Source organism: Herpailurus yagouaroundi, unplaced genomic scaffold (genome assembly GCF_014898765.1).
Source record: "Herpailurus yagouaroundi ecotype Mexico unplaced genomic scaffold, PumYag 140, whole genome shotgun sequence".
Classification (NCBI taxonomy): Eukaryota; Metazoa; Chordata; class Mammalia; order Carnivora; family Felidae; genus Herpailurus; species Herpailurus yagouaroundi.
Genome location: NW_024412395.1, coordinates 86991694 through 87006902, shown reverse-complemented (window position 1 = coordinate 87006902; position 15209 = coordinate 86991694). Strand labels below are relative to the sequence as shown.

Below are 15209 nucleotides of genomic sequence, written 5' to 3'. Positions count from 1 at the left end.
GATGCATTAGAATCCCTGACCTACCACAAACAAACAAGTAAACAACCAAACTGACAAATTTTGAAAGGATTTCAGCCTTAAATCCTCAAAAGGTCAGTTTCATTTCAGCCTCAGTTTTATTTTTATGACATCAAATTTATTTAATTTTATCAGTTATGCTAGATTTCTCTTTAAAACAATATTAATATTAGAGTAGAACATTAAAATAGTATAGACCACATAGCCACACATTGAAAGAGTAACATTTGCATACAAATTTCCAGGATATTGGAATCGAATTTGACTTTGAAGTAAGCTATGCACACATAGTTTACTTAAGCAAGGTATTTCTCCATGTGTTTATTTTCCCTTAACATATATTACTTTTCTTGGAACACTGATTAGGGGTCAGAATTTTGCAGGGAATGAGTCTGGTGATGAATTTTTGTTACTGCATACTGTATCACACCATGCTGAATTGATTACCATAATCAGAGATTTTATAGGATGACTATGATGTAATAGAAGAAGCACAGTGTTTAAAAATCATACAAACCATTATACAGTAAGATCTTTCACGAAGTGTGGCTCTACTAGGGATATGACCTCCTTTTTTGTCAGAAATGGGGCTGAATAGACCATGCTGCGAGACGGATTTCTTTTTATTTAACTTGAGGACAGTCTGTATTCTTCTACCCACCCAGGTAGCTTCATTATCTGAAAGGTCAGTAAACATCTCTGTAAAATTCCCTTTCGGATTCCTGAAAAGTGCTTTTAGTTCCACCACGTTTAAAAGCAATTTTGGATAATCAGAAAATGTCATTCTCCCTGGTTAGCTGAAAGTCAGAGAGGAAGAGTTTGTGAAAGGTAAAATGAAAGAGGGGTGTGGGTTTGACGGTTGATACGTATAACTTTTCTAGATGGCTCCTACCCCAGCCCAGCCAAAATGGCAACTTTGTTAGGGGGACTTCATTTGCTCTTTGAGCAAATGTACTTAATAGGCCACAGTGCAAATCCCTCTGGTGACTTCTGTTAGAATCATGAGATTTTGTGCCAGAAGATCTTATCGTCCATGGTAGCCCATCTTCTCTCTTCGTCTTCATCATCACCCCTCTCTTTCACCAGACCCACTCAGCATTGCACATGTGTAATGGAGCCACACGTCAGGCAGTTCAACTGATGGACAAGAAAAATAGCATGAAGTGAGAAGCAAATGAAATCCATGCTTTGAGTTTGTGAAAATACAACTAAAATTATAATTCAGTCAAACTTTTTTTTTCAAATCAAGTAGTTCAAAATAAAGGTGAAGCTGTCACCAGCAGAAGGCCTGTTAGACTGGTCACATTGCAGCTAGTGCAGATGCCTCAAAAAGACAGAAGCATCAAAAGCATGCAAAGACAGTCAGCTAACATCATATTCAGTGGTGAAAAATGGAAAAGTTTTTCCCTAAGATCAGGAATAAGATAAGGATGTCCACTCTCACCACTTTTATTCAACATAGTACTGAAAGTCCTAGCCACAGAAATCAGACCAGAAATGAAATGCATCCCTACTGGGAAGAAAAACTCACTATTTGCAGAGGACATGAAACCATATATAGAAAATCCTAAAGATTCCGCCAAAAAAACTACCCCAAACTTCTTCAAAACAGCCCTTACAAGTTCTTCAGAACAACACAACTGACCCCTGACCTGACACACACCTGGCTCATTCAGCTTTATCTAGAATGTCCTCTAACTAGTTATATATACACATCTTTGCATGTTTCATGGACCAGAGCTCCTCCAGGAAGGAAAAATTACAGGAATCAGGCCCAAGGATCAGAATCAAAGCACGGAATTGATAAATGAATTCAGTAATGTCACAGGATACAAAATCAATATAGAGAATCTGTTGCATTATATACGCTAATAATGAAGAAGCAGAGAGCGAAATTAAGAAAACAATCCCATTTACAATTGCACCAAAAAATAATAAAATTCTGAGAAATCAAGTTAACCAAAGGGTGAAAGACCCATACTCTTAAAAGTACAAAACACTGATGAAAGACACTGAAAATGACACAAACAAAAGGAAAGATATTCCATGGTCAGGGATTGGAAAAACAAATATTGTTAACATGTCCATACTATCCAATGATATCTGCAGATTTAATACAAGCCCTATCAAAATACTAACAGAATGTTTCACAGAACGAGAACAAATAATCCTAAAATTTGTATGAAACCACATGAGACCCAGCATAGCCAAAGCAATCTTGAGAAAGAAAAAACCAACCTGGAGGTATTAGAACCTCAGATTTAAAGATATACTACAAAGTTGTAGTAATCAAAAGAGTATTGTACTGGCACAAAAATAGAACAGAATAGAGAGTCCAGAAATAAACCCTCATTAATATGGTCAATTAGTCTGCAACAAAGGAGGCAGGTATATGCAGTGGGAAAAAGACAGTCTGTTCAACAAATGGTGTTGGGAGAACTGGACAGCTACATGCAAGAGAATGAAACCAGACCATTTTCTAACACCATACACAAAAATAACTCAAACTGGATTAAAGACATAAATGTGAGGCCTGAAACCATAAAAATCTTAGAAGAGAGCACAGGCAGGAATTTCTCTAATATTGGTTATAGCAACATCCTTTTAGATATGTCTCCTAAGGCAAGAGAAACAAATGCAAAAATGAGCTATTGAGACTACATCAAAATAAAAAGCTTCTGCACAGCAAAACAAAAACAAAAACAAAACAACCAACAAAACTAAAAGACAGCCTATGGAATGGAAGAAGATATTTACAAATGGCATATCTAATAAAGACTTAGTATCCAAAATATGTAGGAAACTTCTATAACTCAACACCAAAACAACAAGTGATCCAATTAAAAAATGGACAGAAGACATGAATAGACATTTCTCCTTCATCTTTTCATCATCAGGGAAATCAAACCACCGTAAGATATCACCTCACACCTATCAGAGTGGCTAAAATAAAAAACTCAAGAAACAAGTGTTGGTGAGGATGTAGAGAAAAACTAACCCTCTTGCACCGTTAGTGGGAATGCAAACTGGTGTAGCCACTGTGGAAAACAGTATGGAGCTTCCTCAAAACATTAGAAATAGATCTACCCTATGACCCAGTAATTCCACTACTGGATATTTACCTAGGGAAAATGAAAACACTAATTTAAAAAGATATATGCACCCATTTGTTTACTGCAGCATTATTTATAATAGCCAAAATATGAAAGCAGCCCAAGTGTCCATCAATTGATGAATGGATAAAAAAGAAGTCGTATTTATATACAATGGAATATTAGTCAGCCATAGAAAGGAATTAAATCTTGCCATTTGCAACAACATGGATGGATATAGAGGGTATAATGTTAAATGAACTAAGTTAATCGGAGAGATAAATATCATATTATTTCACTCATCTGTAGAATTTAAGAAACAAAACAAATGAACAACAACAAAAAACAGACAAACCAAAAAAACAGACTCAACTATACAGGGGAAACCAGTGGTTACCAGAGGGGAGGGGTGAGGGTGGGGGTGAATGAAATAGGTGAAGGGGATTAAGACTACATTTATCATGATGAACACTGAGTAATGTATGGAATTGTTGAATCACTATATTGTATACCTAAAACTAATATAATACTATATGTTAACTCTACTAAAATTAAAATTTTTTTTAAATGTAAAGACAGAGCTTCAAGTCCTCTCTGTGGAAGCGTGTTCTCACAGCCACCCTGCCCACCAATTCCTGAGCCTGTTGGGCTGCACTGAGCACCTGAGACATCAACCCCTCGTAAGTCTCTATGGGCTTCTTATTCATGAAGGGCAACAAGACACAGTACAGCTGACTGACACCAAGTGACTCAGCTTAGGGCATTGCAATGGAGCAGTGAGTGTCTTGACAGTTCCCACTGTACTTGTGAATTAAGGAGACCACAGAGATACTATTAGAGGTTGGTCTTCTCAGGCCAAGGAAGCCTGGCGAACGCAGCTCACGCCAGAGCTGAGGGACCACTAGAATCCTGGCCACCTTGGTGTTGAGAGAATGGGTATGGACAAATAGAAGATGAGCTTGATTTTTCAATTTTCATAGTGTCCTTGTCTATGAAGCTGATAAACCTCACAGAATAAGCTGGCACGTGTTTTAATTATCTGTCGCTGAAAGACAAAAAAACAGAAAAAGCCCGAAGTTTCCTTCTTTAAAACAATTGTAAGAGGATTTCCCTTTCCAGGAATATAAAGTAGACATCCTATTCCCTGTTCCTCCCATACTGCTCCCATAAAGTCAAAAAGGAATAACATGATGGGGAGTTCATCAGGTTTTGGTTTTCTCCTCATATATCCCATACTGGGGACTGAAGAAGCCAGCAGCCTGGAAACAACCAGAAAGCCCAGACAAAAGTGCCCTAGCAAAGACTACTTTCTCTAACCAAAGAGGCTAGAAGGAGGAAGAAAACCCCTAGCAAAACTACTAAGGAAAAGAGAGAAGACACAAATCCCTATACCAGGAATGAAAGAAAGAATATCACTACAGACCCTGCAGACATAAAAATAATAATAAGGGAATTCTACAAACAACTATATACACATATTTTTACAACTTAGACAAAATGGATCACTTCTTTGGGGGGCTCCTGGGTATTTCAGTCGGTTAAATGTCCGACTTTGGCTCAGGTCATGATCTCACAGTTCATGAGTTTGAGCCCTGCGTTGGGGCCTGTGCTGACAGCTCAGAGCCTGGAACCTGCTTCAGATTCTGTCTCTCCCTCTCTCTGCCCCTCCCCTTCTCATGCTCTCTCTCTCTCTCTCTCTCTCAAAAGTAAGTAAACACTAAAAAAGCTTTTTTTAAATGGATTAATTCTTTAGAAACAAAATTACTATACTCACTGTATGTAAAATAATTTCAATACGCAATAACTACTGAGTCAATAATTATTGAGATAATTCAATTTTTAATTTTATTTTTTTATGTTTACTTATTTATTTTGAAAGAGAGGGGGTGGGAGGGAGGGACAGAGAAATGAGTGAGAGAATCCAAAGCAGGCTCCAGCACAGAGCCTGATGCAGGGCTCTATCCCACAAACCATGAGAACATGACCTGAGCTGGAATATAGTCAGACACCTAACCTACTGAGACACCCAGGCATCCTCAATTTATAATTTTAAAAGACTCTCCCCGAAATGAAATTTTCAGATCCAAATGATTTCAGTAGAAAATTCTACCACACATGTAAAGAATTAACACCAGTTCTACAAAATATCTTCCAGAAAATATGAGGATAGAACTCATTTCATTTTATGAAGCTGACACCAAAACCAGACAAAAAAACAGTACAACAAATAAAACTGCAAACTAATATTCCTCATAAATATAAATGCAAAAATCCTTAAATATATTAGCAAATAGAATTTGGGAAATATTTAAAAATTATACGTAATTACCTGATAGGGTTCATAGAAAAGATGCAACATTCAGAAATCAATCAATGTAATCTACCATACTGAAAAAAGTACATGATTGTATCAGTTAATACACACACACAAGAAAATATTTGACAAATTTAACACATTCATGATAAAAAAAACTTTTGAAGGAATAAAAATAAAGAAGAACTTCCTCAACTTGATAAATAGCATCTACAAAAAGCCTGTAGATAACATAATACATAATGGAAAAGGACTGAATGCTTTCTCCCTACGATTGGGAAAATGTCACATGTTTACTCTCACCAGGCTTATTCAGCATAGTGCAAGATATTCTTGCCAGTGCAATAAGGTAAGAAAAGGAAATAAATGGCATATGTGTTGGAAAGGAAAAAATTAAACTGTCTCTATTTGTAGAGACACATACATAGGAGATAAATGAATGATGAGAATTTATAGTTGAAGTGAACTTTTAATTTTGAACTCACGCTTTTTTAATTTGTAGAAATTTCTCATGATCTATCTCTTCAGTTTTTTCTTCACCACTGTTTTCTCTGTTCTTCTTCTCTAATTCCTTTGGATCTTAGAGTTTCTAAATCTCTTTTAACTGTTTGAAAATAATAGACATTTTATCTCACTGTTTATCTGGATGCATTCTAATCAGTTCCTCAATTCTTTTTCCCAAATTATTCTTTCTTTTTTCATGAAAACTGAAGTTTATCTTGTTCATGCCTCTTTATTTCACTGACTAAATTTTTCATTGCCAACCTTTGTCTTTGATTATTTTTATATTTATTAATACTTATTCCATTTCAGTTCACTCTTTTCTTTCTGTATTTATTTTTTTATTTTTAAATTTCTGGCATACAGTGGTGAAGAACCCAGTTTCTGGAGTCAGATTACATGGGATCAAAGTTGAGCCCCACCACACCTGGGTGGCTCAGTCGGTTGGGTGTCCAACTTCGGCTCAGGTCATGATCTCACGGTTTGTGGGTTCAAGCCCTGCATCAGGCTCTGTGCTGACAGCTCAGAGCCTGGAGCCTGCTGCAGATTCTGTATGTCCCTCTGCCTCTGCCCACCCCCTGTTCATGCTGTCTCTCTCTCTCAGGAGTAGATAAACATTTTAAAAAATTAAAAAAAAAAAAAAAGTTGATCCCCACCACTTACTGTGTTAGATTGGGCAAATCACTTAAACTTCCCACATCTCAGTTTCTCCATTTGCAAAATGGGAATTTTTTTCTTAGGGTTGTTGTAAAAATTATTAAGCTGTTACACATAAAACTCATAGAATATGTCTGGCACATAATGTTTTTGATATAAATGTTAATAATATTATCATTCTTTTTTATTATTGTTATTTTTTAATTTGTCTCTTCTAGAATCTAAAGTACATTTAATTTTTCAGACATCTCTCATATTTTAATTTCAGCCAGACAAAAATATATCCTATACATAAATCTCTGTCTTCTTTTTTTGCTATCACAGCCTTTTTTCATTTATATGTTTTAGAATTTCCATTTGAAATCATACTTTGAGTAAGAAGTCTCCTTGTATCCTTTTTCTTCTTCTTCCTTCCATTCCTGACATTTCCTGCTCATTACTATCTTGAAATTAGGTTCTATTTCAGAGCTTCTTGTTCGGTATTATAAATAGCTTACCAGAAAAAAAAAAGTTGAGTGACAATTTGATTTAACTTTGTTTCCTCATTCCCCAGCTTAGCTACATATTTCAAGTTGAAAAAAAAAATCATTTTTACTGATCATGTTTTCTTCCACAGCCAACCCTTGCCTTTCCATTCCCAGAGACAAACATGTTTATTTTCTAGATGAAAAATCTTGGTTATTGGTTTAGCTGTGAATTCCATTATTCTGTGCTTCATTCTGAGGCTTAGAAAGAAATTTCGTAGGTTCTGTTCTGTCATTTGGTTCTTGAAAGAACACTTGAAGAGGTTCCTGTGCCCCTAATTATGTCAGAAATGTGGGAGGAGAACTACATTCAGCGGAGCTCCCATCAGAGGCAGAGAATGTGGCATCCTATCCTTCTCTCCTTGTACCCCAGCAAAAAACTTCCCTAAACATGTCAGAACCTGGGTAGAAAACTAAAGACACAAAAATGAGGACGAGAAAACAGGGTAAGAAGAAAACACTTTTTTCCTTCTTTAAAGTTGCTCTGTGGAAGTTGAGCCATGGTAAGAGAATTATTTACTATATCAATAAGTTACAACTTTCATTATCATGTTACTGTGGTATTGTTCTCAACTCGTTTAAAACTCCACGGATTATGTCCCTGGTAGGTAATATAGCACATTATTGCTCAGTAATGAAAGCCACACACTCTGAATTTTGGTCCACTTAATATTGGCATTGAGGCAATATTTTTCTTATGAAACTAAGCAAAATATTTCTTAATCATGTTGCAAATACATATTGTAATCATGGTTAAAATATGCATCATTAAAAAGGAAATTATCTTAACTGATTTTTGCCTTGTGTATATAAATCTAGAACCATCTGCCTTGCATTAGTGTAAGATTTTTAATTGTAATTAAAAAGACCAAAAATTAATTTTATTATCATAGTCACTAAAAAGTAAACAATCTCGTATTAAGACCCAAGAGCAGCTTGAGCAATTGCATTTTTAGATGTTCTTTATGTCTAATTCTCAACAGCTCTGAACATTAGTTTTATAACATAATTGACTTTCAGTGTTTCTGGGCAGGCAAGCTCTATTAAATGAAATCTGAAAGTGCTCAATTTACAGATCACTAGGAAGTATTGTGGTCTTGCTGCTTTCTCCTGGACACCAGCCACAGGGGCTCCCTTCCTCTGGAGTCACTGCTTTGCCTGGAGACTAGCTAAGGTGGGAATACTGGGATAAAGAGGCTGGCTTCAGAACTATGCTTCCTGCAAATATGGGAAGCTGTGCTTTATTCACTATTCAGCAAAGTATTCATATAATATATTCTGAGCATCTTATAAACGTCATATCTAAGGCTCCAATATTCACACTAATGTTTTCCTCAAGAGAAATAGCTTGAGACAGGGAGGGATAATGACCTGTTATTGGTGCTGGGAAATGATAAAACTTACAATCCTTATTGATTTCTGCTGAAAAGGAACATGATGTACTTATTCCTCAGCCACCCTGTAAGATTAAAAATCTCACTCTACCCTTAATCCTAACTCCATCCCCAATTCCAAGCCCACGCCCAACCCTAACCCTAGCCCTAGTTTGAAATCAGAGGAGGTGATTTTTTCCAAAGACCTAAATGTGACTTTTATGGACTTGACTTTGTGGTCTTTTTCCAGGGATATACCAGAAGTAGGAATTGGGACACTGGCAGTTTTCTTTGCGCAATTCAATCACCTTACAGGCATCTCCCACACCTCATCCACGTGAGCAAGGTAAAGAACAGTGATGAGACAAATCCACTCTTAATTTTCTTACACCAGAAATCACACATTTCTTCCAACTCGTATTTCACATTGAGAATGAATTTTGAGAACCCGCTTACATTCAGGTTGACAACTCTCTATGGATTTGGCACATGGATACACTGTGACTACTAACGTAATTTGACATTCTCATGGGCTCTTTTTGTTTACTTGTTTGTTCTTGTTTACATTTTCCTCACCAGATGGAGGTAAAAGGGAAAAGCCTTGCAAATGTTTACACCTCACCACTCACCTGAAGCAATCATACACCTGTGGTCCCAGCCATGCGATCACTTTGCTTAGGTAGGTGGTGCAGCCACCGGCAGGGAAGAATATTCTTTTTGTTCCCTCATCCTTTCTTGATTTCTTGCTCTTCATGCAAAACAGATACCATTGGGGAGGAGGGATGGATGGCCTAAAATAAAATGGCCCGCTTTTAGTTCTTAAAGTAAATTTAGAATGTTGGTGTAGCTTTTTTGGTCTTCTCTTTCCCTTCCGCTCCGTTCCTCTTTGCTTCCATCTTATATAAATCATTCTCATAATCTATGGCTCTAGTTTGGCTGTGTACGTGTTCCCTATGGCCTAAGTGATCTTGTTCGACAGAACAACCAGTGGAGTAAGAATAGGAAGTGGCAAACAAAAGAAAGCCAAATTCTGAAAAATATGTTATCTCCTTGTGAAAAAGTCATGCTGTAGAAAAGGGAACTCCTGCGGAGGAAGAAGGAAAGTCTCTGTTCCGTGTCTTTTTTCTTTGGAACAGCTTAACTCCACCCTTCTCTTTTCATTTCCAACATTTCTCTACATTCCTTTTCCCTTTTATCTCTTCTACTTTTCCATATATGTGAAAATTTACCAAGAAAGTATGTTTCCTCAAGAGGTAAGGAAAGAGTGAAAATCAAATAGGAAGTATAAGATTTTGGTAAAATTGGAAAGACTGAAAAGAATATCATTGACAACCAATATATGTAGCTCCAATGACCCATTTTCAAAGCTATGTCGCACGTTTTCCATGTATCCATTTTTAAATTCTATGGCCCAGAACCGAATGCTCTCACACTGAAGTACGTCTTAGTACTCAGAAGTAATTAAAAAAACAAACCATCACTGATTTCAAACTTGTGTCTACTGATGTTCACTAATGGGAGTCCAATAAATGAATAATAGGAATGCTTGCAAACATCCCCTTTCCTCTGCACCCCAATTCTCTTACAGTTATACAGCCACACTCAGGAGCTCAGCAGATCTCCCTCTCTTCCCCCACACTCTCTTTGCTTAAAGCCCATCAAAATCACCAGTTCAGGAGCACCTGGGTAGCCCGGTCTGTTGAGCGCCCAACTCTTGATTTTGGCTCAGGTCATGGTCTCATGGTTTGTGGGATCAAGCCCTGCATTGGGCTGTGTATTGACAGCACAGAGCCTGTTTGGGATTCTCTCTCTCTCTGTGTCTCTCTCCTCTCTCTCTCTCTGCCCCTCCCCCAGTCTCTTTCTCTCTCTCAAAGTAAATAAACATTTGAAAAAGAAAAATAAAAATACCAGTTCACTGCCATTCACATTTTCCTTCCGCCTTTCTAGCTTTACCTTTTTTATATCCTTCTCTTGGTGCAAACAATCCTGACCATGATGTCTAGGACTGTATGGAAAAGAGGATAGAATATGGGTAAGGGAGAGAAGGTTGAGAAGGCAAAGGCAAAACTGTCTCCACATGGGCAGAGAAACTAGGGCACACACAACATCTCTGTCCCTAGAATGTAAGCTCCACGAAAGCAGAACATATTTTCGGTTTGTTTTCTGCTGAATCTCCATTTGCCATCGCAATGCTTGGTACAAAGTAAGTATTCAATAAATATTTGCTGAGTAAATGAATAAATCTGTCCATCCACTCATGCTTTTATTCATTTAATTAATCTCTTTGATCTTGACAACTATTTAGTAATTAGGTTATCATTTTGATCTCCTAGATGAATTGCTTTTAGGAATGCCTTTCTCTGGATGGCTGAGAAAGCATATCCTTCAAAGTTAGCTTATTTAATAATATTTGAAGGTAGAGCGATTCCAGGATGGAAGGGTGGGGGAAAAGGAAGAATGAGACAGAAAAAGTGAATATGAGGGCAATCTTACTGAGCCAGTTACATCGTCATGAATGCATTTGGTTTCTCAATGTCAAGAGAAGTCCTCCTAACATGTACTCATGGAGAGTAATCCAGGGGCTTTGGAGAAAAGAGAGAATTTGTGCACTGACTTCCTCCTATCCCCTGTCTCTCATTAGTCCAAGTTAAATCTTTCACACTCCCTGGTTGTGTTACCTGACTTCTCCAAGGAGCTGTCTGAGAAGCAACAGTCCCAAAGATCTGTCAGTGCACAGGGATGCACAGAATCAGAACTCTCGGCCAGTGGGCACTGCATGGGGTGCAGCAGGATCACCCCGGCTCCAGATCTTAGCTAAACACAAGCCATTTCTAGAACTTCTCCATCTGAAAAACTGGGCAAGTATGCATGTCTAGAATGAGCATAACCTGAATTTATTATCATTAGTAATCCAAATCTTGAAGAGTCCAAGGGTCCTGCAAAGTGTGAATGACTAAACTGAAACCTGGACCTTAGGTGTTTTGATGACATATCTGTTTTGTTACACATGAATTTTTCTTTTCATCTTTCTAGCTTAGGTGTATAAATTTAAGTCGAGAGGAATGGTGCAGAAGAGAGAGAGAGAGAGAGAAAGAGAGTAGAATTGAAGTCTTTTTAAACACACACACACACACACACATATATATATATATATATATATATATATATATATATATATATAAAGAGCAGTGTTTACTGAGTTCTGCTTTTCCTCAGAAGTTCCCAGATTCATTAACCAGTAATATATTTTCAGGCAAACAACTAAAATTTAATCAGTGGAGGGGCGCCTGGGTGGCTCAGTCAGTTAAGCATCGGACTTCCGCTCAGGTCATGATCTCACGGTTTGTGGGTTCAAGCCACATGTAGGGCTTTGTGTTGACAGCTCAGAGCCTGGAGCCTGCTTCGGATCCTGTGTCTCCCTCTCTCTCTGCCCCTCCACCACTCATGCTCTGTCTCTCTCCCTCTCTCTCAAAAATAAACATAAAATAAAATAAAATAAAATTTAATCTGTGGAATCATGTCCATTTGCTTTGATTTGTTTAATATATTACCATTCTTTCTTTTTAAACATATTTCACTGCTAAAAAATGTTTGGGGGAAAAATAGAAGTAAAGACACCATCAATATTAAGTCTGTTATTTACTAACTGAAATTGTCCTTGTGGATAATTGGCACTTTGGAATTAATATAAAACTTCTCTGTTCATTAAACTATAGGGGGTTCTGAGGAATCAGAAGACACATAGGGTTTATAGTTAATTTACTCTCCTTCAACTTCAGATTATACTATTTACATAGCAATAGGATCCAATTTGGGTATGAATCACAATGCACCTGGGGACAGTTGTGGAAATATTTAGAACTCTCTGCTACCAGTGGACGAGGTGGATGATAGTTATTACCGGAACGCCAGGACAATGCTGAACAATCGCATGGTAGTTTTAGTCTAGTTGTTTTCACTGGAAGCACAGAGTACTATTTTTCTTTTTCCTTTAATCAGGTTTACTAAATTTCTGCTTTTTTATGGAGATGGAGGTCTCACTTGTACCTTTTCTCTTTCCATTACTATTTTCAACGTGACCCCACTCTATTTTCATTTTAACCCTACTTTATAGTAAAATAGCAAGAAATATCTCAGAATTGTTCGGTATCAGTTAATAATGGTCAAAGAGAACCATCATAAAAAAGAAGCTAAATGTTAAAACTAGAATTTTTCACATTGTCTGTCCATTCTTCATTAAAGAAAATTGAGAAGCTTTAGTTTCTTTTTTTAAAAGCTGTTGAAATGTATTTCTTGCAAGTATACAAAATTAAATAGAATCAAGAAAAAAAGCTTAGAGTTAGCATAAATACCTTTGGAATTTAAAGGACCTTTACAAATTAGGCATTAACAGTCAAGAGTTGGCTCAGAGCCATTCATTTCTAATATAGAGATCTAAGTCTATAAAGAAAAGAGAATTCATGAATTTCATTTTGAAAAAAAGCAAGTATTATTGGGGCATCTGGGTGGCTCAGTGCGTTCACCTTCTGACTACAGCTCAGGTCATCATCTCACAGTTCGTGGGTTCAAGCCCCGCATTGGGCTCTGTGCAGACAGCTCAGAGCCTGGAGCCTGCCTTGGATTCTGTGTCTGCCTCTCTGCCCCTTCCCAACTCACACTCTGTCTCTCTCAAAAATAAATAAACATTAAAAATTTTTTTAGAAAAAAAAAAAAAAGTATTATAGAATATACCTAATAACCTGGCAAATAGGTCCAACTCTACTACCAATGCTTGATTGCAAAAATACCAGTCCTCATATACATTACTTTTTTGTTCAGTGAACATACTAACATGACTTCCCATTTCCAGAACTGAAAACACAAATTACTTAAGTGTTTAGAAAGAGACAATTTTAAAACAGAAATAGTTGAGTTTACTAAGTAAAGCAGACCTATTGAAGTCATAGACATTCATTCATACATTTCCTAGCTTGTCTTCTGCATTGCTATGAACTGAACAAAAGTTTGAATGCCTGAAATAAATATATAAATACATAAATAAATAAATAAATAAATAAATAAATAAATAAACAAATAACACTGCAGATGACACTGTATAGCATTGTATTACTTATGTGCATGTTTTACATATGTTTCTTTTTCTGTATTTCAGGTCAAATTTCTGCCCAATGGTACAAAATTCACTTGGGGATGAGTCTCATCTCCCAGACATCACTGTCCTTTATTGCCTGGTGTCTATTGTCTTAAAAACTATTGCTTCATATATTTTGCCTAGTTTTGTGGTTGTTTCAGGCAGGAGAGTAAATGCTCCGTTACACCATCTTGGCTAAACGCGGAAGTCTGTGCAATAAGGGTTTGTTTCTCAAGTGAAATAATGGAATAACAATACACTGACTAAAAGCAATTTGGTGAGATGTTTTGTTGTGCAGCAGTTTCTGAGAACTTTTAGTTTCTCAATAATAAAAAACAAAACTTGTCCCATTGTGAAAAGACATTGATTGGCAATTGCTCACCCAAAATACCAATAAGGAGAAAATCCACAGCTTCAGAACTCAGAGAAATGGCATATCCAACAGTGTACATGATGGAGAAATATTCAGTGAGCTCCTGCTGGAGAGAAAGAATTAGAAGTTAGAAAGTCTGCCTTTGTGCTAATTTCTCCCTGTTATGCTGGGGAAAGAAAGAAGTCGAAAGCATAGGCTACATTTGCAATATTCCTTTTTTTTTCTTGAACAATGATTTTTTACACATTGTTGTGAATTCTTTAAAAGTAAAACCTCTCTATAGACATAATGTGTAAGATACAAAGAAAAAAGTACAGTAACTTCCCAAATTCACACCAACAACAAAAAACTGTCAACATTTTATTTCCTTTCACCTTTTTCTATGAATAATTTATTTTGGTTTCAAACAGTTCGGTTTACAAATTATATTCAAGTGTCTATGCTGCTTTTTTTTCTAGCTAACTGTATAACAAGAACCAAGTTCACATCCATTAGAAACTCTTCAGACTCATAATTTTTATAATTTCTTTTAATGTTGATTTATTTTTGAGAGAGAGACACACACAGTGCAAGCAGGGAGCGGGGCAGAGAGAGAGGGAGACACAGGATCCGAAGCAGGCTCCAGGCTCTGAGCTGTCAGCATAGGGCCTGACGTGGGGCTCGAACCCATGAATCGTGAGATCATGACCTGAGCTGAAGTCGAACACTCAACTGACTGAGCCACCCAGGCGCCCCCAGCCTCATAATTTTTAATGGCCACATCCCATTGTACTAACTTATTTTCCATTTATTTTCTTAGAAATTAAATCTCTTTATGCAGTTTCCCCCTTTTCCCCTCTCTTTTAAATGCCTCATATTTTCAATATTTCCTTAGGCTAGATTACTAGAAGTTAAATTACAGTGTCAAAAGATCTAAGTCCTTTGAAGGTTTTTGACATATTTTGTCAAAATGCGTTCCAAAGGAACCTATTCTTTGGAAAGAAAATATATTGTATTGTAAGGTGTGACATTGCCTTCTGACTATATTATCATTACACAAGTAATTTTGATCATCTTGTGGTCTAGCTTAAAAATATTTTGCTTCTTTTCAAAAATGGCTGCATCATAGTTCAGACCATAATGTAGTAAGTATTCCAAATTTCCCAATCATCTTTCTCCAATGAAGAAACTCATTTTATCGTGTGTGTGTGTGTGTGTGTGTGTGTGTGTATACATACGTATATATA

At 36.8% G+C, this 15209-nt stretch overlaps 1 long non-coding RNA gene across 1 annotated transcript; it reads right to left on the bottom strand.

Moving 5' to 3' along the window:
* Positions 1-1063: 1063 nt before the first annotated feature.
* Positions 1064-9237, bottom strand: LOC121030299 (uncharacterized). The gene is made up of 3 exons (XR_005790162.1): positions 9109-9237; positions 5440-5498; positions 1064-1155 (listed from the first exon to the last, which is right to left on the bottom strand). It is a non-coding gene; the product is annotated as an uncharacterized LOC121030299 (long non-coding RNA).
* Between the last annotated feature and the right edge of the window lie 5972 nt (positions 9238-15209).